The sequence below is a fragment of the Myxocyprinus asiaticus genome, chromosome 44 (assembly GCF_019703515.2).
Source record: "Myxocyprinus asiaticus isolate MX2 ecotype Aquarium Trade chromosome 44, UBuf_Myxa_2, whole genome shotgun sequence".
Classification (NCBI taxonomy): Eukaryota; Metazoa; Chordata; class Actinopteri; order Cypriniformes; family Catostomidae; genus Myxocyprinus; species Myxocyprinus asiaticus.
In genome coordinates this window covers 5803834-5830443 of record NC_059387.1, presented here as the reverse complement: position 1 = coordinate 5830443, position 26610 = coordinate 5803834, and the positions used below count along the sequence as shown (strand labels likewise).

The 26610-nt window shown below is 43.1% G+C and overlaps 1 protein-coding gene across 1 annotated transcript in view; it reads right to left on the bottom strand.

The window, feature by feature from the left end:
* The window catches only part of LOC127434263 (phospholipid scramblase 2-like), an 84755-nt gene extending 58150 nt beyond the window's left edge, over positions 1-26605 (bottom strand). The window contains exon 1 of the mRNA XM_051686867.1: positions 26393-26605. The gene's annotated coding sequence lies outside the window, so the exon portion shown is untranslated. The remainder of the gene's footprint in view (positions 1-26392) is intronic.
* Between the last annotated feature and the right edge of the window lie 5 nt (positions 26606-26610).

Sequence of the window (26610 nt, the reverse complement as noted above, 5' to 3'; positions counted from 1 at the left end):
GCCACCAGCTGTATTATGTACTGCAGTGCATCTCCTCCTCATGGACTGCACCAGATTTGCCAGTTCTTGCTGTGAGATGTTACCCCACTCTTCAACCAAGGCACTTGAAAGTTCCCGGACATTTCTGGGGGGAATGGCCCTAGCACTCACTTTCCGATCCAACAGGTCCCAGACGTGCTCAATGGAACGAGATCTGGGCTCTTCGCTGGCCATGGCAGAACACTGACATTCCTGTCTTGCAGGAAATCACACACAGAACGAGCAGTATGGCTGGTGGCATAGTCATGCTGGAGGGTCATGACAGGATGAGACTGCAGGAAGTGTACCACATGAGGGAGGAGGATGTCTTCCCTGTAACGCACAGCATTGAGATTGCCTGCAATGACAACAAGCTCAGTCTGATGATGCTGTGACACACTGCCCCAGACCATGACGGACCCTCCACCTCCAAATCGATCACGCTCCAGAGTACAGGCCTCGGTGTAACGCTCATTCCTTCGACGATAAACGTGTGTCGACCATCACCCCTGGTGAGACAAAACATGACTCGTCAGTGAAGGGCACTTTTTGCCAGTCCTGTCTGGTGCAGCGAAGGTGGGTTTGTGCCCATAGGCAACATTGTTGCCGGTGATGTCTGGTAAGGACCTGCCTTACAACAGGCCTACAAGCCCTCAGTCCAGCCTCTCTCAGCCTATTGTGGACAGTCTGAGCACTGATGGAGCATTCCTGGTGTAACTTGGGCAGTTGTTGTTGCCATTCTGTACCTGTCCCGCAGGTGTGATATTCGGATGTACCGATCCTGTGCAGGTGTTGTTACACGTGGTCTGCCACTGTGAGGACGATCAGCTGTCCTTCCTGTCTCCCTGTAGTGCTGTCTTAGGCATCTCACAGTACGGACATTGCAATTTATTGCCCTGGCCACATCTGCAGTCCTCATGTCTCCATGCAGCATGCCTAAGGCACGTTCACACAGATCAGCAGGGACCCTGGGCATCTTTATTTTGGTGTTTTTTCAGAGTCAGTAGAAAGGTCTCTTTAGTGTCCTACATTTTTATAACTGTGACCTTAATTGCCTACCGTCTGTAAGCTGTTAGTGTCTTAACGACCGTTCCACAGGTGCATGTTCATTAATTGTTTATGATTCATTGAACAAGCATGGAAAACATTGTTTAAACCCTTTACAATAAATATATGTAAAGTTATTTGGATTTTTACAAAATTATCTTTAAAATACAGTGTCCTGAAAAAGGGATGTTTCTTTTTTTGCTGAGTTTATATGAAATCTGCATATATACTTATTTTGTAGAATTAAGCATATATAACTTTTTTTATGTAATTAAACATAGTTATGAAATATTAACCTTGAATTTTAGTGATTGCAATTGGTTGTGATCAGACTTTCTCAAATGCTTGCATTTTAGTGTGGAAGCTGTTTTGCTCAACATCATGTTTTAAATTAGATTTTAAATGATAATAATACATCATATTATTGTTGTTTTGCTGTGTACCTTTTGCAATAAATAATACAATATTAATAGTATATAAAATAAAAAAAAACACAGCAGCATTTGTGTAGACCTTGACATGTAACCATATTTGAAAAAAATAACTAAAAAAATGTAAATAATAAAATAAAATAAGTTATTTTTTCTATTAGATTTTGCAATACCTTTATAATCCTTTTACATTGTAATAGAACATAATATAAAATAGTAATTTTACTTATATAGACATTTTAACACCAATAATTTGCATATAATTTATTTTTTGACCCCTTAAATGTAACATTAGTTTGCAATAAAAAACAACACAAATTATTATTAGTAGTAATAATAATAATAATAATAATAATAATAATAATAATAATAATAATAATGTAATAATAATAATATTAATATTTGTTTTTTTAATTAAAAAATAATTTATTGTTTAATTTAAAAATATTAAAATATCTTTGATGCACTATAAAGAAGTAATCAAATGCATTTCTTTATCATGTTGGCTATACTCAAACAGCCTTGATTTTTAAATACTAAAAAGAGGAAAATATTTCATACTACAGCCTGCTAGAGTTGTAAAGTGAACCTCTTTACTCTGACAGCCCTGTAGCAGTGATCAATAGAGAATAATATAGCTTAATCATGGGTCCCTGCCAAACATGTGCTCTTCAGTCCAGCACACAGACAGAGGAAGAGGAAGAGAGACACAACACTGTTTGCCAGCACAATGCTTCACTATTCTCCTGATTTCAACACTTTTCAAAACTGCACAGCAAGACAGGCAGAGGTCAATCCCAGCCCGGCTCTCCTGAGACGTGCATACACACACATGCAGCACTGAGCCATCGCTGTGCTGTTTACACTGACATACTGTACACACACTGCAATGTGCTGTCAACACCCTCTAACATCACCAGAGTCCATTTACATATTTACACACTCAGCGTGAGGCAGAAATGATACTGTGCTCCAAATGAATACAAATGTGAAGTGGTAGAACTTGTTTTTTAATAGGTGTATAGTTTAATTATATCTGTTTTTTTAGTAATAATATTTAACCAGCGACTACAGTACCAGGGCGGCACTATAGCCCATGTAATGTAATATATCTATCTATCTATTTATATATATAGAATACAATGTTTTTAAATAATAAAAGTTACATTTAATGATCAAAATTGTAAGTTTCATTTTATATATATATATATATATATATATACACATAATTATATATTATAACAAAATACATAAATATTAAATTCTATATTATAACAGATTAAATAAATACATTTTATGAAATACATTTATTTATTTTATTTTATAAACCCCCATTTATGTTGTATTTATCTTACCAGGAAGTGGTTGCCTATATCCTGAGAGTTGACCGTTATTCAAAGCCATAAACTTCTGAGATATGTGTACTTTTTCTGAGATATCTGATTGTTTTTCTTCAATAAATATTAATTTAATATCATTATGTGTTATTAAACTACTGATATTTCGTGTCTGGTTTACGATGTCACTGTGCTTTCATAAGGAAATTTCCTTTGGAAAATAAAATGTTATAAACAGCCTGCCTTACATCACTGTATGTACTACAATCTAATAGCTTCATTTAATCGATCCCGCCTGTGCCATCAAACAAAGTATTATTTTCATCAAGTGGCCTTACTTTTGTCCCGAGAGCCTGAGAAACTGACTGTTTATTCTGCTATCGCTGGATGTCAGGCATCCATCCACCGGTGTTCCTTAATCCGATTCATTTGGCCTCAGCGTGGACTGCTGTTGTGTGTTTGGAAGGGGTTCACGTGTTTGATGGATGTTATTGTCAGAAATGCCAAGGTCAATACACAATGTTCATGCAAAAATAGGGACTTATACTTATTTCAAAAGCACCTCCCATGTATCATCCTTGCAATCTGACCTTGCTTCCTTCTGTAATAACATTCTGCGAGAGGACAACTGCTGAGTTCATTCTGTGCTGGCGTCGGTCTGTAAAATGCTTCTTTAGTAGGTGACACACACTTCAGTCACCATTCACTTTCATTGCATCTTTTCTCCCTGCAATGAGGCTGTCATTCTGCCTAAATCCTTTTGTGTTCCACAGAAAAAAGACAGTCAAACCAGTTTGGAACAACATGAGGCTATATGATAACAGAAATTTGATAACAGAAATGTCATTTTTGGGTGAGCTATCCCTTTAAGTTAACTGCATACATGCACATTTAAACACGCACACATTCTCGCTCACATTATTTCACCCAGCATGTCTTGTGAAAATATCATGCATAACTTTAATGGACTTATTTCACAGTACGCTATCAGGCCAAAACCCGGATCCCAGTAGTGGTCAACGGTATATCAGATTGATTGACAATGTCGCTCACAATTAGCTTTGCTATACGTTAGCCCCTTGCATACGCCACTTCTCTGTTAACACTGCAGTTCTGTGGTCATCTGGAAAATTCATAGCCTCCATGCATAAGGGCTCTTAGCACAGCTGTGGTTCGCTGAAGCACAACATGGAATATGAGTTTTTCCTTTGGTCCATATGGCATAAAACTCTATCTGTAAGTTATTATAAAATAGTTATATATTATTAAACTATATAGTATAATAAAATGTTCACTTATTCCTTTATTTGTTTATCATTGTTTACTGTTCACTTATTTACCCCAAAGCAATAAAATGATTATGATGATTATTTAAATGTTTAAATTTAAATGTATCATATACAGTATGCATGTCACAGGGCTTGATTTTTATTAAAAATAACAGATTTCAATGTTTATATTTTAGTTTTATTTGTATTTATTTATTTATTTAGTCAAAGGTCACATTAAAACAGGCTTTCATTGTTAATTTCTGGTACTTTTCAAATGCCTTTTATGTATAGAAAAGATTACAAAGATTACGACTATCCCACAGTTGTGGCGTCATTTCTACCACCCCAAACAATTTTGCCCCATTAAAGATTTTTTCAAAAGTTTATGTACATTCTAAACAAAAGTGTCAATGAAGAACATGCTTTAGATGAAATGTAAGACAAGAGACATTTGAAGAAAAAAGAAAATTCAAGTTAAATATCACTTGTTAGCAGAATATTTTTATTGGGCATAATTTAAAATCAGGCTGTAACTTTGCATAATTTTGCAAAAACTGTAAAAATATTATTTAATTGTGTGTATTTAGGGTACATAAAATGTTAGGTATGAAATTAGTCTTAGCAGGACAAAGCAGTTGAGCATTTTATTTAAAAAACGTTTAACATTAAATTTCCAATGTCATTTGGAATGACACAGTGGTGGGAATTTTTAAGACTTTCCGAGAAAAAAATGACAATATCTCTCTCTATATATTAATAATATGAATATATATATGGAGGCCAAAAGTTTGGAATAATGTACAGATTTAGCTCTTATGGAAAGAAATTGGTACTTTTATTCACCAAAGTGGTATTCAGCTGATCACAATGTATAGTCAGGACATTAATAATGTGAAAAATTACTATTACAATTAAAAATGTTCAGAACTTCTTAAACTACTTCAAAGAGTTTTCATCAAAAAATCCTCCACGTGCAGCAATGACAGCTTTGCAGATCCTTGGGATTCTAGCTGTCAGTTTGTCCAGATACTCAGGTGATATTTCACCCCACACTTCCTGTAGCACTTGTCATAGATGTGGCTGTCTTTCAGGCACTTCTCACACACCTTACAGTCTAGCTGATCCCACAAAAGCTCAATGGGATTAAGATCCATAAGATTCTTTGCCCACTGTAACCTTTTCTTTTTCTTCTTCTGTTTCAAAAGTGGCTTTTTCTTTGCAGTTCTTCCCATAAGGCCTGCACCCCTGAGTCTTCTCTTTACTGTTGTACATGAAACTGGTGTTGAGCGGGTAGAATTCAATGAAGCTGTCAGCTGAGGATATGTGAGGTGTTTATTTCTCAAACTAGAGACTCTGATGTACTTATCCTCTTGTTTAGTTGTACATCTGGCCTTCCACATCTCTTTCTGTCCTTGTTAGAGCCAGTTGTCCTTTGTCTTTGAAGACTGTAGTGTACACCTTTGTATAAAATCTTCCGTTTTTTTTATTTTTTTTTGGCAATTTCAAGCATTGTATAGCCTTCATTTCTCAAAACAATGACTGACTGATGAGTTTCTAGAGAAAGCTGTTTATTTTTTGCCATTTTTGACCTAATATTGACCTTAAGACATGCCAGTCTGTTGCATACTGTAGCAACTCAAAAACAAACACAAAGACAATGTTAAGCTTCCTTTTTGATACAGTCCAAGCCATCGTTGCAAGTTCTAAAAAGTCACAGACTTGCAAGGCTTGCGCTGCTTTATTGGAGCATTTACTGGAGTAACAAGGTAGTGTTTGTGTGTGTGTGTGTGCATGAGTGAAAGCGATCAAAAGAATGAAAACAGAGAGATTGCGTGTTGGATTACCTGTTTGCGGCTCTCGTCAGCAGAAACATTGCTTCAAAATCACCAAGATGTAAGTTTTGGTATACTTCTAAGTGTAGCCATTCTTGTACAGGTTTTGCCTTCCTGTTGCTACACAACTGTTTTATTAAGGCGCTGGGGTCTGTTGACATCACGGCTATGTGTCCGGCTCAAGAGTATGTGTATGTGTGTCCATCTGTCCGTCCGTGTGTGAGAGCGAGAGAGGAGGGGGAGCGTGAGGGTGCTTTCCTCAGATTTTAAAAGTTATTTTGGGTTATATAGAAACTTGTGTATTTATAAAGTTTTTTATTGATCATAGAGTCTATGTGTGTGTGTGTGTGTGTGTGCTCACGCATGCATGTGTGTGCATATGTACAGTATGCGTGTCAGTATGTCAGCGTGTGTGAGTATTGGTGTGGGTGAGACGAGAGCGAAAGAGAGAGAGAGGGAGTGCAAGGGTGCTTTTCAACTGAAATTGAAATACATTAAGGATATTGTAGACATTGTTTGTCCTTCTTATCCAAATTACTTAAGCAATGTCTTTGTTTTAGTTGGTTATTTTTCTGTGGTAGCCTGTACTGCTCTTTGAAATAACTGAAATAATTTAGCGAAGTGATATGGAACCATTATGCAGTCAAGAACTGGAACTACTTCATAGCCGTGTGTTTACTGCAAAATAATTGCACACCTTAGAAAGTCCGTCAACCACTCAGAATCAAGCATTCAACAGAGCCATGGTATATATACATACACACATATATATATATATATATATATATATATATATATATATATATATATATATATATATATATATATATATATCAGTATGGGGACAAAATTGGCAAAGGCAAAAAGTGGTAGGGCCCGTCCCACCCAGAAGTGGCACTTACGCAGTCCTCTAATCTGACTGGACAAGCAGCATGCTGATATTGAGAGCTGATATTTAGAATAAAAGCACTGGGACACTTCACTGTTTGTTTCTGCAAGTCTGTGTTTGTGATGTTCCAATCAGACTGTTAGTGTATGTGTAGCTCAGCTACAATGGGCAACGTTCCTTTCGATACATAACTGGTTTTAATGAAATAAGTTTTAATAAATGCGTAATTTATTGAGAGATTTTTGAATGGGACTTTTACGACAGCGGAACTTCACAGTTGCACTTTGTCACTCGAGACGAGATCGTGGCTGCAGCAGCAAGCATGCCAAACAAACACTTAAGCAATTGTTGTTAATCAATGCATTCAAAAGACCTCATTTTACACCAAGACAAGCGAACATTTCAAGATTAGAATTGCAGCTCCAACGTAAGAAAACTCGTTGTGGGGAGTTTTGCCGATTGTGATAACATGAGATTGTCTGTGTTGTGGTGATGGTCATGGGCTCTTATGACATCAGTTTCTAAGTATAGAGTACATATCAGTGGTGGACTGGCCATTGGGAGAAACGGGACTTTTCCCGGTGGGCCGGCTGCGAAATGGGGCCGCATGGGCCACCGCGTTATGCAGAACGCGCCACAAAACGGCGCCACGATATGTGGAAGGGGGCAGTGATATGCAGAAAAGGACAGTAACCCAGCAAACTTTTGGTCCAGTTTCTATGTAAAATCCCGAGCTGAATTTTCTTCCCAGTCCATCTCTGTTACATATTTATATCAGTGCTGAAATATATCAGTGCCTACTGTATAAATCCATGTAAACATCCGCATTGAGTATAATGTATTTTGCTCTGCCTATCACATGCGTGCGTGACTACTGGGGCGCATCTCTGCGCATGCACAGCAACTGTACATTTGACACATGAAGCGCGTTTTTCTCATGGACAACAGAGAACAACTCTGAACTTAAATAAGCTTCCAAATACAGAGATAAGGTGCAGTTTACGCTTAGTGTTCAGAACTTATGATCTAAATTCTTTCTACACTGAAAATACTGTAACTGAACTAAGAATCCATTCAGGAATTTAAAATGCTGTGGAATAGCGAAGGTAGCCATTAATAAATGCATGATCTTGCTTCTTTTTTTTCAGCATTATACACAGTATGATTGTGCTTGTGTAATATTGTTCAAATCTTTCACCATAATAATTACTAGAAACTGGTTTCCAAACTTCTTTTCTAATTTACAGATTCGTCCAAATCTGACAAGCGTCCTTAAAGTGATAGTTCAGCCATAAATTAATGTTCTGTCATCATTTCACGCCCTCATGTTGTTCCAAACCTGTGTGCCTTTCTGTATTTTGTGGAACCCAAAAGATGTGAGACAGAATGTTAGAGACTGACTCAGTCATGATTCCCTTTTAAAACATGGAAGAAAAAAATATGCAGTGAAAGTAAATGGTGACTGAGGATAACATTCTTTCTGACATCTCCTTAATTGTGTTGCATTGAAGAAAGAAAGTCATACAGGTTTGGAACAACATGAAGCTGAATAATGAATAATAATGAATATTATTATTATTAAATTGTTATTATTATTATTATGTAATACAAGTTAAATGTGTATTATGCAACGGAATATTGGAGATTAAACCTCCATTATGTTACATGTGAAAGTAACTAGTTCCTCGCTACTTGAGTATTCTTTTAATTGGATCCTTTTTCATTCTTACTCAAGTAATTATTAACATCATTACTTTTACTTCTACTTGAGTAATTTTTTTTTTTTCAAGTAATTGTACTTTTACTTGAGTACAGTTTTTGGCTACTCTATCCACCTCTGCTTACGATATTGCTTACTTATGATTTGATGAAACCATATACATTTAGTGATTAAGGCTGTCCTGAGGGACCAGGAATCAGTATGTGTATACTGAGTCCTTATAAGGGACATTGAAGTGTTTTTTGTTTTGTTTTTTGTTTTGTTTTGTTTTTCTCCGGTTTTGGGAAGAGGATGTTTGGTTGGTCAGAACGGCATCACTGCACCAGGCCGCAAGCTGTCGTCCGAGTGTAAGATTGACCTCTACAGCTAATTGGAGGAAACACTCCAATAGACAGTTAAATGGGGCCACTTGTGAGGCAGAAAATGGAAATCTTCCATTGAAATTCCGATTGAAGCGCTCTGAGTGCTAAGTTTCCCTCCAGGATCAAAGAGAGAGCGAACTACCCCGGTCTAAGAAAATGACTTCAATTAGCCATAATGTTAATCACCATAGCTCAGAACAAAAAAGTCAAGCTGGGAAATCCCTTGATGGAAATTGTTATAATTGCCCCTAACTACAGGGAAGAATATTTCTCTCATCTTAATTACATGTGGCTTAATATTTAAATATACCATTTGCCAGGGTTTCAAAGTATCTTAATCATGCCCATTAAATTTTAATATCTAACATTTGGAGTGGCAGCGCGCACAGATAAACACCTTTTACAGTTTGACTGGTTACAAGCGGCAGGTAAGAGTAACAGAATGTCAGCCATTCATTATTCATGAGGCATTGCTGACAGAATGGGAACACTTCCGTCTTCCAAAGCCAAAGGTAATTGTGCGATCTACTGAGGTGGTAGAGAGTAGTCAGTAGCACACAGACACAGTTTTTTACACAGAGTAAAGCCGTTCAATCCTGCTTCATTCACATCATATGCATACAGTACACCATGGACACATACATGTAATCTAAGGACATTCACTGCTAATTTGCACAACCATTTGCATTAGTCTTACAAAGATTCATCACCGTAACACCATAATTTCTGACAAAATACCATATTGGCACAGTTATTGTTAATACTGTGAAATCATAATGAGTTCATTTGGGAATTGCTTTAAACAGGGTAAGGAGCTTTCAGAATCTTACTGATTTTATGCTTAATTTCTTTTCTTGGTGGCAATGGTGGTTAACATCAAGATGATATAAATATAAACTGTAGTAGCAATGGTATTTTGGTGAAACCTGGGCTACAATGGTAGCTTTTTTAAGGGTATGTACTGTATATTCACATACCTGCAATCATCATTTATACTTTAAACTCTGTACACTATGCACAGTTACTATAACTGTCCTATTTATGCTTGCATATTTGAACTTGTAAATATATATATATATATATATATATATATATATATATATATATATATATATATAGTTACAATGAGGGAGGTCACAGGAGCAGGATCTAAACACAGCTTAAAATTATTTAATAAAATAAACAAAGTAACACAGGAACAGAGAAAACAAGAACAATGGGAACGGGTCAAGAACAGGAGGTCAAAACACAACAACTGACAAGGACTGAACAGAAATCAGGGCATTATATACAAAAAGACTAACGAGTTAATGAAACACAGGTGAGGAACAATGGGGAACAGCTGTAGGTGATCAGAGCAGGGAATTATGGGAAGTGTAGTCCAGGGGGAAGCAGATGACAGAGGCTAAACACAGGGCAGACAACAGTGAATTGCAACATAACCCCCTCCCCCCCATTAACGGGCAGCTCCTGACTCCCAAGAAGGGCAGGAAGGGGAGGCAGGGCCAAGATGGAGCTGGAGAAAAAAAGAGTCTACAGCAGAAGGTGGCCAAAGGCCCCAGGAGACCAGATCAGATTAGGCAGACGACCATGGGACCAAGGAAACTAGGGCAGGTCAGGCGGATGACCAGGGGACCAAGGAAAGCAGGGCAGACCAGGCAGATGACCAGGGGACCAAGGAAACCAGGGCAGATCAGGCAGATAACCAGGGAACCAAGGAAACCAGGGCAGATCAGGCGGACGACCAGGGGACCAAGGGAACCCAGGGCAGATCAGGCGGACGACCAGGGGATCAAGGAAACCAGGGCAGATCAGGCAGACGACCAGGGGACCAAGGAAACCAGGGCAGATCAGGTAGACGATCAGGGGACAAAGGAAACCAGGGCAGATCAGGCAGTCAACCAGGGAACCAAGGAAACCAGAGCATATCAGGCAGACGGCCAGGAGACCAAGGGAGCCATAGCAGATCAGGTGGACGGCGATGAGACCAGGGATACTAGAGCAGATCAGGCGGATGATCTGGAGACCCAGAAGACCAGAGTAGATCAAGCAGATGGTCATGAGGCCCAGAAGACCAGAGCAGATCAGGCAGACAGTCAGGAGGCCAGGGAGACCAGAGCAGATCAGGCAGATGGCCAGGAGATCCAGAAGACCAGAGCAGATCAGGTGGATGGCCCGGAGACCAGAGCAGATCAGTCGGATGGCCAGGAGACCCAGAAGACCAAAGCAGATCAGGCGGATGGCCAGTAGACCCAGGAGACCAGAGCAGATCAGGTGGATGGCCAGGAGGCCAGAGCAGATCAGTCGGATGGCCAGGAGACCCAGAAGACCAGAGCAGATCAGGCGGATGGCCAGGAGACCCAGGAGACCAGAGCAGATCAGTCAGATGGCCAGGAGACCCAGAAGACCAGAGCAGATCAGTCGGATGGCCAGGAGTCCCAGAAGACCAGAGCAGATCAGGCGGATGGCCAGGAGACCCAGGAGACCACCTCAGGGTAGAGACTGGATCAGGAGGTCTGGTTGATGGTCACAGAGCTGAAACAGGATCAGGAGGCCTGAGTGGTGACCACAGACTACAGACCGGAGCCGTGGAAGACTCTGAGTGCGGATCCGTGGAAGGCGGAGCCATAGGAGGCTCGAGGGTCGAAGCCGTGGTAGGCAGAGCTGTGGAAGGCTCAAAGGGCAAAGCCGTGGAAGGCGGAGACTTGGGAGGCTCGAAGGGCGGAGCCGTGGCAGGCGGAGCCATTGGAGGCTTGAGGGGCAGAGCCGTGGGAGGCTCGAGGGGCGAAGCCGTGGATGGTGGAGCCGTGAGAGACTTGAAGGGCGAAGCCGGAGCCTTGGCAGGCTCGAGGCTAAGAGTCCAAGATGACTGGGAAATGACCTCAGTGGTCATGAACATGAGCAGAGTCTCGGGAGTGACCTCTGTGGTCGTGGGCATGGACAGAGTCTTGGGAGTGACCTCTGTGGTCATGGGCATGGTCTGAGACTCGGGAATTACCTCTGTGGTCATGGGCGTAGACAGAGACTCAGGTACGACCTCTGTGCTAGTGGGCATAGGCGGAGACTCGGAGATGACCTCTGTGGTCATGAACACTGGCAGAGACTTGGAAATTACCTCTGTGGTCGTGAACACTGACAGAGACTTGGAAACGACCTCTGTGGTTGTAAACACTGGCGGAGACTTGGAAACGACCTCTGTTGTCGTGAACACTGGCAGAGACTTGGAAACGACCTCCGTGGTTGTGTATATGGGCAGAGACTTGGAAACGACCTCTGTGGTCGTGAACACTGGCAGAGACTTGGAAACAACCTCCATGGTCTTGAACATGGGCAGAGACTCGGAGATGACCTCCGTGGTCATGTACATGGGCAGAGACTTGGAAACAGAAGCCTTTCTCCTCCTCGTCCTCCAGGAGGCCGAAGTTGGCAGTGCAGGCTCTGGGACGGACGAGTCTGGCAATGCAGGCTCTGGGAAGGACGAGGCTGGCAATGCAGGCTCTGGGACGAACGAGGCTGGCAGTGCAGGCTCTGGGACGGCCAAGGCTGGCAACTTTTTTGCCATGGCAGGCGTGGGCATTGGCTCATTGGCCATGGCAGGCAGGAGTACTGACAAGCTGTGAGGAAGGGTCTTCGTGACCCTATGCACCGACATCAGTGGTGGATAATTCAGCTTGGAGACAAGGGCCGAGAAGGGCTTCAAGCAGGGAGTCGTGGAAGGCAAGGTTATGACATGGCGTGGAACCAACTCAGACTTGATTAAGACATGGTGTGGAGCATACTCAGACTTGACTGGAACATAGCGTGGAGCAGACTCAAACTTGACTGGGACATGACATGGAACAGACTCAGACTTGACTGGAACATAGCGTGGAGCAGACTCAAACTTGACTGGGACATGGAGTTGAGCAGGCTGAGGTGTTGCTGTGACATGGCAGGGCATGGAGCAGGCTGAGGCATTGCTGTGACATGGCATGGAGCAGGCTGAGGTGTTGCTGTGACATGGCATGGAGCAGGCTGAGGCGTGGCTGTGACATGGCATAGAGCAGGCTCAGGCATGGCTGTGACATGGCATGGAGCAGGCTGATGCGTGGCTGTGACATGGCATGGAGCAGGCTGAGGCGTGGCTGTGACATGGCATGGAACAGGCTGAGGCGTGGCTGTGACATGGCATGGAGCAGGCTGAGGCGTGGCTGTGACATGGCATGGAGCAGGCTGAGGTGTGGCTGCGACATGGCATGGAGTAGACACAGGCGTGGCTGTGACATGGCATGGAGCAGGCTGAGGTGTGGCTGTGACATAGCATGGAGCAGGCTGAGGCATGGCTGTGACATGGCATGGAGCAGGCTGAGGCATGGCTGTGACCTGGCATGGAGCAGATTCAGGCATGGCTGTGACATGCCGTGGAGCGGACTCAGGCATGGAAGGCTCGGAAACCGGAATCAGGATAGATTGAGGAGGATCCTATGAAGTGAATGTCTCTAATATCAAAAGTTTGGAATAATATACAGATTTTGCTGTTTCGGAAGAAAATTGGTTCTTTAATTCACCAAAATGGCATTCAACTGATCACAGAGTATAGTCAGGACATTACTGATGTAAAAAACAGCACCATCACTATTTGGAAAAAGTCATTTTTGATCAAATCTAGACAGGCCCCATTTCCAGCAGCCATCACTCCAACACCTTATCCTTGAGTAATCATGCTAAATTGCCAATTTGGTACAAGAAAATCACTTGCCATTATATCAAACAAGTTGAAAGCTATTTGGTTCGTTAAATGAAGCTTAACATCGTCTTTGTGTTTGTTTTGAGTTCCCACAGTATGCAATAGACTGGCATGTCTTAAGGTCAATATTATGGCAAAAATGGCAAAAAAGAAACAGCTTTCTCTAGAAACTCGTCAGTCAATTATTGTTTTGAAGAATGAAGGCTATACAATGCTTGAAACTGCTAAAAAAAGATTTTTGAAGATTTCATACAAAGTACACTACAGTCTTCAAAGACAAAGGACAACTGGCTCTAACGAGGACAGAAAGAGATGTGGAAGGCCAGATGTACAACTAAACAAGAGGATAAGTACATCAGAGTCTCTAGTTTGAGAAATAGATGCCTCACATGTCCTCAGCTGACAGCTTCATTGAATTCTACCCACTCAACACCAGTTTCATGTACAACAGTAAAGAGAAGACTCAGGGGTATGGGCCTTATCGGAAGAATTGCAAAGAAAAAGACTTTTGAAACAGAAAAACAAAAAGAAAAGGTTAGAGTGGGCAAAAAAAAAAAAACACAGTCATTGGACAACAGATAATTGGAAAAGAGTGTTATGGATCTTAACCCCATTGAGCTTTTGTGGGATCAGCTAGACTGTAAGGTGCGTGAGAAGTGCCCAACATGACAGCCACATCTATGGCAAGTGCCACAAGAAGCGTGGGGTGAAATGTCACCTGAGTATCTGGACAAACTGACAGCTAGAATGCCAAGGATCTGCAAAGCTGTGATTGCTGCACGTGGAGGATTTTTTTATGAAAACTCTTTGAAGTAGTTTAAGTATATTGAAGTATATTTTTTTCAAATTGTAATAGTAATTTTTCACGTTATTAATGTCCTGACTATTGTTGGGCCTCATGTATTCAGATAGAAGACAAAGGCAGGCCTAATACAGTCGTAAAAACCTAACTCAAGCCCCCACCTTCCAAGTCGTAAATCTTACTGATAAAAATCGCACCAAAATCAAACAAAGGGAGTCCAAAACAGACTACAAATCCATGAAGCCTTGCTCACTAAAGGATCGAACTCTCAACTCCTATTGGATGAGGCACACAACAGAACGTCCCTCAAACATGACATCATCAGGAGTTGAAATACCTCTGAAATGTTTCGTGAGTTACTTCCAGCGACTTTGTTCACCGAATATAGACGTAGCTCTTTGCTGCTCTCAGGTGCAACCTCGTGGCACAAGGAAGTAATGTCCGACTTGAAACTGTGGCCATACAATCTCCATCTCGCTGGATGAGTTGAGATTACTCTGTGTTCAACCGAACATTCTAACAGATCCGAAGGAGACCGCCGAGCAATTCGCATCTTCATCCGTTTGCCTACAAAAGTGAAGAGATTAAAGATTTCTCTTCCATCTTCAATCAAGTCGACATTTCTGAGTTCTCCACCAGCCCGCCGAGAATCAACAGCCGTGCCCGCCGACAGAGCGAGGAAACGGCCTCCCGTCATCACCCGAGCCTCAAGGAACCGGGTCAGAGTTAAAGGACGGAGGAAAACACATTTTACCTGTGTCCTCATGGGATTCAAGTAAGAGGTTTATGTCTGGGCAGAGATAGAATATTATAGTGTGTTATTCTTGTATTTCAAGGTTTTTGCTTGTACAGTTTACGGACCGCCATGTCTGCTCATTATTAATACTCAGGGTATTAATTATCACAAATTTGTTTTGCTGTATTGTGGTCCAACCAAATTGGATTGTGCAATTTCGCCATTGTGGGTGAGACAGAAACTGAGTTCATCCATTAAAGAGTCAAATAACGCAGGACTTTTATGAGCCCCACTCGTAAAACCGCGTCTCTGAGTGATGAACACAGCTGCTTTCTCTCCCACTATCGCGAAATCGGCTTTAGGGCTGTCCTTAATCATCTCTCTCTCTCTCTCTCTCTCTCTGTAACGATGTTGGCTGCTGACAATGATGGCAATGACGAAGACGATGATGAGATGAAGAACCCAAGTGCAGTTTATTTACAAAGTGAGAACCAATAACCCTGACTACACGTGAACTAAACTAAACATAAACATGAACATGGCTTGACTTGATTTAAACACGGCTTGACATAAACGTGGCTTGACTTAAACATCTACGTCACATCCATTCAACGATCACATCCATTCAATACTTGACAACTAGACAATGAAAACATGAGGGCTTAAATACAAGATATGGGAGAACATAAACCAATGAACAAACAGAACTGATAACAAGATAATTAAACAATAAACCAATGAAAACATGACACCTGAACATGGAGGGAAAACAAGACATCACATGACTAGGGAACAGGAACTAAACTTTTCAAAATAAAAGACATGAATAAACAAAATACACCTGACACTCTCTAATCTCTCTCTCTTACTAACCACACTGACACACACACACACCTTATGTGTTATAGGATTATTTTATTTCCATATCTAATCATATCACTGTTTAGTTTGTAGTTGTAAGTCGGAAGTTTATTGACTGCATTGTATTAATTATTAATTGATATTACTGCATAAATAAACTTTGTTTATATTACAAAGAGAAGTGTTTTGGTTTGTTTTGCATACGCCTGTGTCATGCTGACGGGATGTCAGTTCTCGGATTCAAACCTTCATTCATTGTTTTTTTTCCCGAAAATCGATATTCTTAGGATGTCGATTTTCCTAAGAAAACAATCTAATATTGAGACTGTTTTACTATTTGGTTATTAGTCCCTGATTTCAGGGTGGTGCCCCGTCAATGTTAATCCTTATTAATATTCTATTGATTTTCGATAATTGATAATTATCTTTGATGATTGTTGAATTTGAATGATCAATAAGCTAGTGTTAATTTTAATTAATGTTTCATCGATGTTAACAATTAACGATTATCTTTGATAATTGTTGATTTAAAGGATTTTAAAAAGCTAACATTGATTCTCATCAATGTTCTATTGATTTTAATAGTTAATAATTATCTTTGATAATTATTAATTATTGCTAATAACCAAACTTGCTCCTAAACGTAGCACACTACATTTACTGGAACTTAATGAGTTAGATTCAATTGATTAATTTAAATATTAATTAATAACTACAGAAATAATTATTAATTATTTCTGATAGTAACACTGATCTAAACAAACAGTAAAGCCCTACACTATACATTGTGATCAGTTGAATGCCACTTTGGTGAATAAAAGTACCAGTTTCTTTTCATAAGAGCAAAATTTGTATATTATTCCAAACTTTTGGCCACCAGTGTATATTATGACTATTCAATTCTATGTTTACTAATATTTAAAGAAAGGAGTGTTAACTTAATACATTAGGTACTTGATACATAAAAAAGTAGATTTATTTAAACATGCAATTACTCATCTAAAATAATCTAGAAGTAATCAGACTGATAACCTGAAATGTGTAATCTAAAAAAAGATTACATTATTGATTACATTTGCAATTGTGTAATTTGTAATCATAACTGGATTACATTTCAGAAGTGATCTACCCAACACTGATTGTATTTCTAATTATTATGAATTATTATGTATGTGTTTTTGAATTATCTTTATTTGTGGGCTTTACTTAGTTAATATTGATTATATGCAATTAATTGTGATAAATGTTATGAATTAATTGTCATGTCATTTAATTAATTAAATTAATAAAATATAATTTTTCATTTTTTTTTAGATATGCTATCTTATTTATTTGCTTACATGCAGTGTTTATATTTGTATTTGTTTATCACAGTAGGGACGATATGCATTAAATAATGTGAATAACCAAAAACAGAAGAAGAAGAATGTGCAAGTGAAACTGAAGTGGAGATTGACTGAGCAGGGAGTAGAATTTATAATAAAAATGGATTTAAATATTGATCTGTTTCTCACCCACACCTATCAAATCATGTGGAGTACTTTTATGTTGCCCTTATTTGGATTTTGGAGCTTCAAAATTTTGGCACCCATTCACTTGCATTGTATGGACCGACAGGGCTGAAACATTCTTCTTAACATCTTCATTTGTGTTCAGCAGATGAAAGAAAGTCATACACATCTGGGCTGCCAGGAGGGTGAGAATTTTCATTTTTGGGTGAACTATCCCTTTAATGTGGTTCTGCTGTGGCACTTTTCATTATGAACATTTATTTCTGATATATTTGGATATGTGGTCATTGTTTGTGACTTTTTAATTATTTACTTTTTTAGATTATTATTTTATTTTTATTTTTATTTTATTTTATTTTTTTACATAGTTTAGCTTATCATAATCTTTAAAGCTGTGTGGTCAATGACCCTTGATCAGATCATAATCAAATCGTTATAGAACAATAGGCACATGTCTTATGATCATCTCTTTCTGTCTTTCTCTCAGGGATCATTATATTGTTCCAGTGCCTGCTGGTCATTAGAGAATCTCAGAGTTCTTTAAGCTCTGTAGCAGGGGTGCTAACCCCAGAGTCCTGGCTAAAGTCCAACGGTGGCTCTTTCTCAATCTGGCCACCTTAATCATGCCTTTGTCTAATTGGCTAAATTAGTCAGGGCTCTGCACCCCAGCTGCGACAAAGCTCGGTCCTGTTGGCCTAATCCAAACTCTGCGCTGCGCCTATAGTTTAACGAAGGGCTTTCTCACAAGGTTGGGTCTGGGTAATTGAAGGTCAGAAAGCAAATAACGTGTTTTTGCAAAGGCTATTGATGAAGTGCCCTACGATTCATTGGAATGAGTTTTAACAATATAAGGAAAAATAGTGTACAATCATATTGCTCTAAATTTGGTAGCAGTTGCATAGAAGACAAAGGTCAGAATTGCACGGGCAGCCCTGGTGGGTCTTTTACCATCTCCCCTCCACTGTTGTCTGAAACTCGCTGGAGCACTGCTGTGTTGAACTCAGCAAGAGTCTCCATCTTTCTCTTTCTCTGTGTATATCAGTGGTTGCCAGCGGGCTGGTCTCTCAGTATGTGTGCAGCCGCAGGGAGCGCCAAGGCCAAAGCTGCTGGTTTAATTGGCTCTCATTTACACAGTGGCGAGGATAGAGTCACCTGACTTATTCATCAGTCCTGCATTTTCTTCCAGACTTTCCTCACATCTTCCTAGTGGCGTGTCCAGACTTTTTTGACTGGGGTGACCCATATGGGACACATACTAACTCAAGGGTGGCATGAAGCGTAACTCAATGTCCCTAATAATAATAATAATAATAATAATAATAATAATAATAATAATATGTATATTTTCAGGAATTTCAATAGTCAAATGTTTAGTTAAATAACTGATTAATTGTTATTAAATGTAAATACTGCAAAACACAGAAGACTCCAAATAGCTTGTATTTCTTTGCATTTTGTATATTTTCAGTATAATTTTTATGCATGTAGTGTCTCTTAACACTACATAAATGCTATGGACACTGCTAATATGGTTACTGTCTCTTTAGGAACATTAAATACACGGTAGTTCTGTGCAGTTTTGGAGAGACAAAGCTGGCCGTAGCATGACGTAATTCTATCAAGTAGGCAGCTGTTTTATTTTGAGACAGTAAATAAGATATTAAAGATATTACTTAATATTAGTCCTACACATAAAGATTGTGCATGGATTTCAGTTTTGTGTACTCAGTATAGTCATATATTGGGACTGCCAAAAGTAATTTTATTATTTAATTTAAAATTTAAACTTACTTAATTTACTTGATATAAAAATGTTATTATGATTTCCCAAAAAATAATTTTGATACTTTTCTTAAGAGACATATAGGCTAGATTCATTAAAAATGGATGCATTACATTATGAAAGGAAATAAATATGCTATATGGAGAAGATTTTTTGAAAATTAAAAAGTTGATGGGTCTATTAATTTTATTAACTCCAAAACATGATTATAAGTGATGTCTGTAGAAACTGCAGAGCTGGGTGCGTCATATGTTGATCTACCTAAAAATTTATTTACTGTAGTTGTGCTGATTATATAAGAATATTATACTTGAGTAGATGTACTGGGATTATTAGAAGAAATTTATAGGAATATTAGCCAAAATACAACTGCACTGGTGATTGTAATGCTTACTCTCTACAGTTAAAAGGATGGACATTCCGTTCATGATATGCAATTTGATTTATTCTTCTGGAAAATATGTCCCAAAATGCAGAGCTGCACTAGGGGTCGCCCTTGGGAGCCCCAAACACCTCTGATCTTTGAGAAAAGGCCAGTGGGAATTGGCGAGTGGAATTTGCATGCCACTCCCCCGGACATATGGGTATAAAAGGAGCTGGCTTGCAACCACTCATTCAGGTTTTGTGCTGAGGAGCTGAGACAAGGTCACAGCCATTTCAGAGGGCAGTTCAGTGTTGTGGCAGGAGGGACACAACGTCTCGTTCCCTCCATCAGGGAACGGAGGTTACAAAAGTAACTGAGACGTTCCCCTTCTGTCACTCACTCAACATTGTGTCGATGTAGTGACACTAGGGGTCCCTATACAAACGCCACGACTAACTGAACTGTGTTACGTGGACTGGCGGTGCGAGATGGGCAGAACTCTGTGTGCCTCGTAGCCAGCACATCCGGCTGTCACGAAACCTCCCCCAACACTCTTACAGGTGTCAAACAGTTGCCTGCACCTCGGGGACAAGTCGACTGCCCAAAATTAGTGACCATCTGACCCAGCCGCGGCCTCTTCTCTTATTTTTTCTCCCCAAAAGGAACGAAATCATTCAGCTGGGGGCCATAGAGGGTCCGTTCATCAGGGGGTGTCCCTCTCAAGGAGATCACACCCCGCCCAGAGGGGCATTTTCTTACCAAGTCTTGTCGGAAGTATCTCATGTGGAGAAGTCCCATGGTAGGTTCTACCCAAGAGGGGAGGAGTTCTACAAACACGGTGACTGGGGACAGAGAGACCTCTGCCCGAGGAAGATGAAGTTTACCTTTGGGGTTATGTATGGGCAACCAGCGCATGTGGAGCACCTACCCCAGTACAGGGCCTAATTAGCACATGCACTGGGTCGGCAGTGAGTTTCTCTGTAAACTCGCCTGCCACAGGGCTAAGGAGGAAGGATATCCAGGGTCCATGACTTTGTTAACACGACTGGAGGTAAAAAGCGCACGTTTTCACCTCAGGGGAAGGGAAAGGCACTATGCGCAAGTGATACACCTGGCCAGCTGTCCCGGAACTTACCTGTTCGTACCTGACAACACACGGGACGAGACCGGCTCAAACCGGAGATTATAGAATCTTGCAAAGGTGTTGGGTGTTGTCCAGCCCACTGCTCTGCAGATGTCTGCTAAAGAGGCGCCATTGGTCAGATCCCAGGAGGCCACCACACTCCTAGTTGAGTGGGCTCGTAGCCCCAAGGGGGGCGGCACGTCCTGGGCATGACATGCCATAGCGATGATGTCAATTACCCAGTGGGTGATCCTCTGTCTGGAGACAGCGCTCCCTTTCCGCTGTCCACCAAAGCAGACAAAGAGCTGCTCAGAGCATCTAGAGCTTTGCATACGATCCAAATAGATGCTCAAAGCACGCATCGGACACAGCAAAGATAAGGCCGGGTCTGCCTCCTCCCGGGGCAGCTTCGCTTGTAGGTTCACCACCTGATCCCTAAACGGGGTCTTGGGAACCTTGGGCACATAGACCGGTCAGGGTCTCAGGATCACATGAGAGTAACCTGGACCGAACTCCAGGCACATTTCACTGACAGAGAATGCCTGCAGGTCCCCTACCCTCTTGATGGAGGTGAGCGCCGTCAGGAAGGCAGTCTTCAAAGAGAATGCCTTTAGCTCAGCTGACTCTAGGGGTTCAAATGGAACTCCCTGTAGGCTCCGAAGGACCATGGAGAGGTCCCACGAGGGGATAAGATGCGATCTGGGGGGATTTAACCTCCTTGCGCCTATCAGGAACCTGATGATCAAGTTGTGCTTCCCTAAATACTGTCGTGAGGAGCGTGAGGTCCGAGAACCAGGTCTGGGTAGGCCAGTAGGGTGCTACTAGGACAACATGCTCCTTGTCCTCCCTGACCTTGCACAACGTCTGTGCAAGTAGGCTCACTGGGGGGAATGCATACTTGTGTAGCCCCAGGGGCCAGCTGTGTGCCAGTGCATCTGTGCCGAGGGGAGCCTCGGTCAGGGAATACCAGAGCAGCAGTGGGAGGATTCCTTGGAAGCGAACAGGTCCACCTGCGCTTGACCGAATCGACTCCAGATCAGCTGGACCACCTGAGGATGGAGTCTCCACTCTCCCCTGAGTGTGACCTGCCATGACAGCATGTCCACTGTGCTGTTGAGGTTGCCCAGGACGTGAGTGGCTCGCAGCGACTTGAGTCGCTGGTGACTCCAGAGGAGGAGACGGCGGGCAAGTTGCAACATGTGATGAAAGCGTACACTGCCTCAGAAGTTGATGTATGCTACTGTTGCTGTGTTGTCCGTCTGGACCAACACGTGCTTGCCCTGGATCAACAGCAATAGCCTCCGCAGGGTGAGCAAACTGCCAGAAACTCGAGGCAGTTGATGTGCCAACGCAGTCGTGGACCAGTCCAAGGACCAGCAGCTGCGTGCCCGTTGCACACGGTGCCCCAGCCATGCTTGGAAGCGCCCATCGTAACCACGACGCACCTGGAGACCTGCTTTAGGGGAACCCCTGCCCGTAGAAATGCCAGGTCGGTCCAAGGGCTGAACAGATGGCGGCAGACTGGCGTGACGAGCACACAGCATGCGCAGTGGCGCCATGCCCATTTCGGGACTCGAGTCTGAAGCCAGTGCTGAAGCGGTTTCATATGCAACAAACCGAGTGGCATGACCGCGGCTGAGGATTCTATATGCCCCAGGAGCCTCTGAAATAATTTCAGTGGGACCGATGTTTTCCGCTCAAACGCTCTCAGACAGTTCAGCTCCGACTGCGTGCGCTCGCTCGTGAGGTGCGCCATCATTGAGACTGAGTCTAACTCCATGCTGAGAAAAGATATGCTCTGAACCGGGGAGAGCTTGCTCTTTTCCCAGTTGACCCGAAGCCCCAACCAGCTGAGGTGCCTGAGCACCAGGTCCCTGTGCGCACAAAACAAGTCCCACGAGTGAGCTAGAATCAGCCAGTCGTCGAGATAGTTGAGGATGCGAATGCCCACTTCCCTTAACGGGGCAAGGGCTGCCTCTGCGACTTTCGTGAAGGCACGAGGTGACAGGGACAGACCGAAAGAGAGGACCTTGTACTGGTACACCCAGCCCTCGCAAGCAAACCGCAGGAAGGGTCTGTGTTGAGGTAGAACCAAGACGTGGAAATACACATCCTTCAGGTCAGGCCAAAATGTGTTTTTTGTGTCAGCATCTTGAACGGGAGTCTGTGCAAGGCCCGGTTCAGAACTCGCAGGTCCAAGGTTGGCCGCAACCCACCGCCTTTTTTGGGTACAATGAAGTAGGGGCTGCAAAACCCCTTCCTCATCTCGGCTGGAGGAACAGGCTCTATCCACGCTCAAGTTAGCAGCTTTCTCGCCTTTCACCGAAGTGAAGCGGACGGCGTTGAACCTGGGCGGGCACTTGGCAAACTGAATTGCGTAGCCGAGTCGGATGGTCCTGATCAGCCACCGCGACGGGTTGGGGAGCACGAGCCATGCCCCCAAGCTCAGAGTGAGGGGGACCAAGGGGACAATCGCGTTGGACATAATGGCAGGTGGGGCCTCACAACAGGGTGGAGCCTGAGGTGCCAATGTTGGCCTTGCTGAGTCCAGGGACATCGAAGCACTTACCTGGCTCCTTACACCCACCATAGGAGCGGTCTGGGATGGGGAGGTGGGGAATTGTCCTCACGACCCGTCAAGACTGTCGTGACGAGGGTGGGATTGTGCCACAGCCGGGCGAGGCGCCGTTCCTGCCAAAAGAAACGGTGCCCGGCAGTCATGATAACGACGGCTGTGGACACCGACTGTGTGACCCAGGAAGTGAGGAAAGGCTCTTTTCTTGAAAATGTGGGTAATGCAGCCCTTTGGGCGTGCAGCGAAATGACAGGAAAAGATAAACAAGGATTCTCCCCCCAGCCCTCCACTGGGGGAAGGAGTGGTGCTCTTACCAGCTCCTGTGTAGCGGGTCTCCGACTTCCTGGGCTGCCTGTCTCAGGGGCGCTTTGAAGCCTTCCTTGGGTTCTTGGCGGCTGGCCGTGAGACGGGTGGCATCTGCTTCCTGCGGGCGGCTCCACGCCGTCCCCCTGGTGTCGCTGCAGAGGGATGCCCTTGGATGGCCTCACCGTCGAAAACTGCTGGGCAAAGTCTCCGACAGTGTCACCGAATAAGCCAACCAGGGAGATGGGGGCATCAAGGAATTGTACCATGTCAGCCTCCATTGACTCGACCAGGGTGGACGTCGCCTGCCTGAGAGACCACGCCATGACCTTCGTCGCCCGGAGGGCGGGATTGGTCGCCGAGCGCAGCTCCTGCATCGATCTCGGGTCAGAACTGCACGAGCACCTCGGCTTGGTGAACTTGCAGGAGAGCCGTGGCATGCAGAGCAGAGGTAGCCTGTCCAGCGGCACTGTAAGCCTTAGTCACCAGTGACGACATAAACCTACAGGCCTTGGATGGGAGTCTCAGACGGCTCTGCCAGGTGGCGGCGCTCTGCAGGCACAGGTGCACCGTGATCGCTTTATCCACCTGGGGAATCGCTGAGTACCCCCTGGCAGCCCCACCGTTGAGGGTAGTGAGAGCAGAGAAGCTCAGAGACCAGGTCCGGGCAGTAAAAGGTGCCCACCACAATCGCGTGAGCTCACTTCCGGGAAGAAAGGTACGGGGGTAGAGTGTGGCTGTGAGCAGCACTCGGGGCCCCTGAACCAATCATTGAGCTGCGAGGGTTCAGGGGGGAGCAGAGGATTCCACTCCAGCCCGACACTCGCAGTCGCCCGGGCAAGCATGGCTGTCAGCTGCGCATGGCGTCAGACTGAACCAGCCCGCTCTCTGATGCTGTAATCAAAATCTCATCCGCTTCGCAAGCCGCGAATGAGATCGCGAACTCACCCTGAGATGAGCCGGCGGTCCCATTGCAGAACTCACTGTGGCAAACGAGCGTGCTGGGGAATGGGAGGTCCGCGGGAGGGGGGTCAGGGAGGACAAGGAGCAGGTTGTCCTAGTAGCGCCCTACTGACCTACCCAGACCTGGTTCTCAGACCTCACGCTCCTCACGACAGTATTTAGGGAAGCACAACTTGATCATCAGGTTCCTGATAGGCGCAAGGAGGTTAAATCCCCCAGAGCAGCTCCCATTGAAATCCCCAAATCACTCCCAGTGCTAACTGATACAGCCTCAAACCCGTAGGTAGAAGGACCGCGGTGGGGAGCCGCTGGGGTGGCTTGCCCTCTGAAGAAGGAAAGCCGTGACTGCAACGTTGCCATAATCATGCTCTCGCAGTGAGAACATGACCCGTCTGAGAATGCTGTCCCCGTGTGGGCAGCGCCCAGCACGTGAGGCAGCGATCGTGGCCATGGGAAGCAGAGAAATAACGATCGCAACCAAGAAATATACACAAATGGAAAGGCATCTTTAAAAAGACGCTCTCCGTGAGTGCCACTCTTTTATTAGGGAAAAATACTCTTTTAGAAGAAGAATATACTCTTTTAGGCTGCTGAAGCACCCAGGGGCGTTCTCTGCACTCAACCGGTGCAAGGGAGGGAGAAGCCACTGTAATGCGCCATAAATCCAACAGCTTTTGTAGAGGTGAATGGATCAGTGGAGGAATTCAGCTCGCTGAAACACAACTGCTCGGTTCTGAAGAAAAAATCTGAATGAGTGGTTGCAAGCCAGCTCCTTTTATACCCGTATGTCTGGGGGAGTGGCATACAAATTCCATTCACCAATTCCCATTGGCCTTTTCTCAAAGATCAGTGGTGTTTGGGGCTCCCAAGGGCGACCCCTAGTGTCACTATATCGACACAACGTCGAGTGAGTGACAGAAGGGGAAAACAATTGTTTATTTCTCTTCAGATAAATAAATGCTTTACAGAATAATATGCTTGAGAAAAACATGCATCAATCCAACTCAACTGGCAGTGTTATCTTAAATTGTGAAATGTGTCTTTTCATTTTCTGGTGTCTTATCATTGACCAACATTCACTTCAGACATTCAGAGAACTTTAGAATCCAAACAACAAGAGTTAAAGTGCTCCCAGATACCAGCATGTCAATTCACATTGTATTAGCTTTACCTGGGGTTATTCTTTCAGAACATTTGATATAAGGGAACGTGCAGCCCGTAAAAAGTCAGGAAAAATGACTGATATGACCGTATCGGACGAGATTAAAATCAATGAGAAGCTCTAGCAATTATTACTTTGCTCTACATCCTCATATGAACAATTTTACTGACACTGTCAGGTGATTAATATTAGGAAGGGGATAAATTTTTTTCATTCCTCTCTGACTTTTGGCTTCCAATATGTGAGTAAACTTTTATTATGGACTGACAGACAGAAGCAGTGGTGGTGGGAGTAGGCGGTGAAGGGGAAAGTTTATCACATTGGAAAAAGCTCCGTTGAGACAGCGAGAATTATCAATTCTCTCATTATTCATTGCAAGTTTAACAGGTGTCATGACAGGAAAAGCACACATTACAGCAATGATAATAAAACATTAGGCTAAGACTGATTATCGGGACAAAAAGAGTCCCAACTGTAACTCCGTCAGGATGTGGGACACGGCTCGAAAATCGGGACTGTCCCAGTTTTATCGGGACAGGTCACACTAGTTGGGATAGAAGAGAGTAGGCTACTGACCTGTTCACTTCAAGAACTGGTGACGGGACAGTTGATCATAGTGCTGGTTGTTGTACGGTGTTTGCAGTCTCTCTGGCGTCCCCAGCTCCTCCTTTATCTCTCTCCCGCTGATTGGGTAACTCAGCGCCTGGCGTGCATCCTCATGGCCGGCCATGCCCTCTTCATCTTCACATACACCTACCGCCCGATTCAGGCCAGGGAAACTTCCGGTCTGACTT